Here is a 5,000-nt window from a genome sequence, read left to right as displayed (position 1 = left end):
TCTCTCTCTCTCTCTCTCTCTCTCTCTCTCTCTCTCCATCATTTTATGTAATTTAAAATACAATTACTCCGTAGTTACAGAGGGATTTTATCTCCACATGCATCTGTCGTCTTCAAAAAAATGTTTAATCTCATCTTACTAATCTTCTCAAAGAATTATAAGATCAAATGAAATGATAATCGAGATAAACTGAATAAAAGGTATAAAAATCAAAACGCAAGTTTAAAGGATCAGACAAAAATGAACATTTTAATGGATTATAGGATTCTCCAAACAGATTATCGCTAACTCACAAGGACAATGAGATTGCAGACACTATTAGAAACCATTGGGCATGAGCGGGACTCGAACGCCCAACTCATAGATTACGAAACATGGACGTTTCCAATAGGCTATCACAACTAACCTACAAAGTATGCTACTTCTTGGGGGGATACAAGTCCTCAGTTAGGCATTGGACAGTGGCTGGAGAGATGATATTCAGGTAGTAGGTTGGCCAGGGCACCAGCCACCCGTTGAGATACTTCCACTAGAGAATTATGGCATCTTTTGACTGGCCAGACAGTACTACATTAGATCCTTCTCTCTCATTACGGTTCATTTTCCCTTTCCTTACACATACACCGAATATTCTGGCCTATTCTTTACAAATTCTCCTCTGTCCTCATACACCTGACAACACTGAGATTATCAAATAATTCTTCTTCACCCAGGGGGTTACTGAACTGTAATTGTTCAGTGGCCACTTTCCTCTTGCTAAGGGTAGAAGGGACTCTTTAGCTATGGTAAGCAACTCTTCTAGGAGAAGGACACTCCAAAATCCAACCATTGTTCTCTAGTCTTGGGTAGTGCCATAGCCTCTGTACCATGGTCTTCCACTGTCTTGGGTTCGAGTTTTCTTGCTTGAGGGTACATTCGGGCATACTATTCTATCTAATTTCTCTTCATCTTGTTTTGTTAAAGTTTATATAGGAGACATTTATTTTAATGATGTTACTCTTTTTAAAATATTTTATTTTTCACCTTTTCCTTTCCTCACTGGGCTATTTTCCCTGTTGGAGCCCCTGGGCTTATAGCATCCTGCTTTTCCAACTAGGATTGTAGCTTAGCAAGTGATAATAATAATAATAATAATAATAATAATAATAATAATAATAATAATAATAATACACTAAAACAGATGCCGTCTTAACTCATGGAACAACTTAACCTCCATAATACCTCCATAAAGGTGGACTGCAGATGTATGATAATGCTAGAAAATGCAATGTGGGGTAGCACCAGTAGCTTACCTCGTGAATATATGAGCTAAGTACATAGACCACTTGATTGGACACAGTTAGTTCAGCTTCTACTTCAAGAAAATTTTAATACTCTAAAGGATATAAATTCTGCAAGAGTGCTTGGACTATTTCTCCTTATATTTGAACTTATATAGATTATAAATACGTATCTATAAGCTTTGACATACTTTCAAATACTGTTCCAAGATGTTAAAATCACAGCTAGAGTGTAGATGTTATTGGGTGATGAGCATACACGTTGGATGTCAGTACATTCTAACATAAAAAAACATTTGTGTGTGTGTGTGTCTCAGTGCTAACATTTGGAGAATGAGAGTTAATGTAAATTACCAAACCAGTTGATTACAAAAGGTTTGCTTTCTGAATTGTCAATTTGAGGTCTTATGTTTGGATAATTACATGAAAAGAAGTATGGATTTAACTGATTAGTAAATAAAATGAAATTTCACATTAGAACTAAAATCATTGGGATCAAACAGAGATGGATAAAATAAATATCAATATTGTTGCTTGTTAAGTAAAATTCAATATTCATTAAATATTTAAGCGTATCTAATAAAAGGTGAGGTTTAGAAGGAAAATCCTCGAATTAATTAATTATACAAACAGTGATTGCAATCCATTAGATATGGAGGACATTAGTACGAAAACTGCAGACTAACTGGCTGACTGTAAATACCTTTACAACGGTATAAATTTTGAGGGTAAATTTCTAATGAAAAGCCATGCAAGAGGAAGTAAGCATTTCACAGTATTTTCCAGGAAAAATTATCCAGTTCTGTAGATGGAGATATGAGCCTTCATATATTTCTACTGGGTGCTACTTGAAAAATCACAATTTCATATACGTTCAAACTCGTGAGCGTTTAGCAATGCAAAACTTTTAGGAGGTCAAATATGAATGAATATACCAGAAAAGTATCAGTATGATAAAAATTATCTTGATGAATCTAAGATACTCTTGTTTTTGTAATATAATTACTATTAGTGCCACTGAAAAAAATGGCAATAAAAATAATGTAGGGCAGGTAATAAAATTTTAAAGTTCAGAATACAGTATAATGGTTAGGTATCAGAGATGTCGACTGAATGAGTTTTAGACAAGACAATCAATAATCGTAAATTAGTAGAAAGTTAGAAAAATGACACATCATATCAATGCTAGGAAGTAAAAAACCGGAATAAAACTGTAACAGAAACAGATATCAAGGGAATATGCACAATCACCACACTGCAGAATGAAGAATGGAAGGATATATACCAAGGATAACTCGAGTTTCAAAGAATTAGGGCAAGATCAAAAGACATAAGACCAATAGAGTTAGATATCGAAGTCTTTAACTGTAAACGTTGACTTTATATTCTTCCCCCCCCCCCCCAATGAAATTCTGATGGCTCTAGGTATGTACAGCTGGACACAGGTGTTCTTGGCACATCTCATTCCGAAGAAGTGCAGGCTGGCAAACCCTTACTTCGCGGTGAGTAACCAAACAAAAAGTGCGGGGAAAGATGGCAGAGGTGTTGGACGGGGCTAAGAACAGGAGCTCTCCATGCAGTAAAGGTGTGGCCTGGTACACTTCCTCAGAGCGAGGTGTACCAGGAATTCCTGTGTTCATCTGTACAACCCGTTTCAATTATTATTATTATTATTATTATAATTATTATTATTATTATTATCATTATTATTATTATTATTATTATTATTACCACATGCTAAGCTACAACCCTAGTTGGAAAAGCAGGATGCTATAAGCCCAGGGTCCCCAGTAGGGAAAATAGCCCAGTAAGGAGAGGAAAGGAGGAAAAATAAAATATTCTAAGAACAGTGACAATATTAAAATAAATATTTCCTATATGAACTATAAAAAATTTAACAAAACAAGAGGAAGAGAAATTAGATAGAATAGTGTGCCCGAGTGTACGCTCAAGCAAGAGAACTCTAACCCAAGACAGTGGAAGACTGTTGCAGTTCAGTGGTTCAATGCTCAACCGGCTGGTTCGATCTAGAAAGTGTGTTTTATCATTGTCTTCTTTAAATAATATTTCCTTCCAATTGAATCTAAAAATGCATCTACATCGACTTGAAGTTCAGAATATGAAGGAAAGTAAATCAAAGTTTTGATGAGTAAAAATGGGAGCGAAGTATATATTTCCTCTGTTTATAAACTGTATTTTATACACAAGTATATTAAGCATGTCCTTATGTAACCCATGTCTATATACTTATACATTTAGGTATGTATGTGTTTTCAAAGACAATTATAAATAATTAATTCTTTAATGAAGCACATAGAATAAATTTAAACCTGATGAACAACGTTTGTGGAATTAATTTTAGAAATATCACCACATATTCTGTTCGTTCAAATACAGTATACTGTATTTTGTTGCATTGTAATGAAGTCGCCGAATCCTCCAAAAATGTCAGATCGTGAAAAGATACAACGAAAAAAATGCCATAAATAAAACAGCCTGTAGTCAAATGAGTCTGAATAATGATGAAGTGGAAAAAAGTATATATCATCCCATACGGATAAATCCAAAAATTTATGACTCAGAGGATTCGGAAAAAAAAAGAAAAAAAAAAAAGGGAATTTAAAATGTCCTGCTCATACACAACGCAATTTACATAAGTTATATCCATGCCATGAAATGCCAAATAAAGTTGCAGGGTGCGCTGGAGGTTTGTATAAATCCCAGCAATATTATGAATGCTTTGCTTAGGCAAGGGGGAAGAAGGTCCTGGTAGGGCGGGCGGGGGGGGGGGGGGGGGGAGGGTAGGGGACCATATAATACTGTTCCCATCCTTCCCCTACCTTACGCCCAATCCACCCCCCCCCCCCACCCGCCCCCTGTAGCAGTACATTACGTAGTTTTAATGTGTCTTTTGTAATGCTAAAAGCACCATCATGATTATTTCGGTTTGCAAAGGTCATTAGGTACAATTTCACAGAATGGTATATTCACCACTATTTTTTTTTTTTTTTTTTTTTTACTAACCACTTCTACACATTAAGTCCTATGCCTAACTTGTCATTAGTATGCTGCGTTCGCGAGCTTGAAACTGTAATTTGTCCAAACATGGATGGCTTCGGAGAAAAGGAGCATTTCGGTTACTGCGACATCACTTATATCAACCCTTTATGATAACGAGCAAGTATCTGGCTATATAAATAATAATAATATACATACTGTATATATATACATATATATATATATATATATATATATATATATATATATATATATATATATATATATATATATATATATATATGTGTGTGTGTATGTATATCGGGGAACGCTCAGCTTTCCCCGTACCTTGGGTACAATAGTTATTTAATATTGAAGGACATCCTATCCAGTACCTTTTTCACTCTACTTGTCCGGCTATTTATAATACCCGCCTTGCCTCCTTCCTCTTTAAAACATCCGAACTAGGCATTCTCTTTTTTAAATTACAATCCTTTTTTTCCCCATGAGTAAAAATCATCTTCAAACATTGATGACTTTTTCATTTATCCTAACTTTTTTTTTTTTTTTTTTTTTTTTTTTACAGATCTCCACTTGGTTCCCCATGAGCAAGAAACATCAAGCATTGATTTTTTTTAACTTATCCTAACTTTTTACTTTATTTTTTTATGATCTCCACATTTATCATTCTTTCACTCATTCGTATGACGCTTAACCTTTTAA

This window comes from Palaemon carinicauda, chromosome 6 (genome assembly GCF_036898095.1).
Source record: "Palaemon carinicauda isolate YSFRI2023 chromosome 6, ASM3689809v2, whole genome shotgun sequence".
Classification (NCBI taxonomy): Eukaryota; Metazoa; Arthropoda; class Malacostraca; order Decapoda; family Palaemonidae; genus Palaemon; species Palaemon carinicauda.
The sequence above is the reverse complement of the archived record's forward strand: the minus strand, read 5'-3'. Positions refer to the sequence as shown.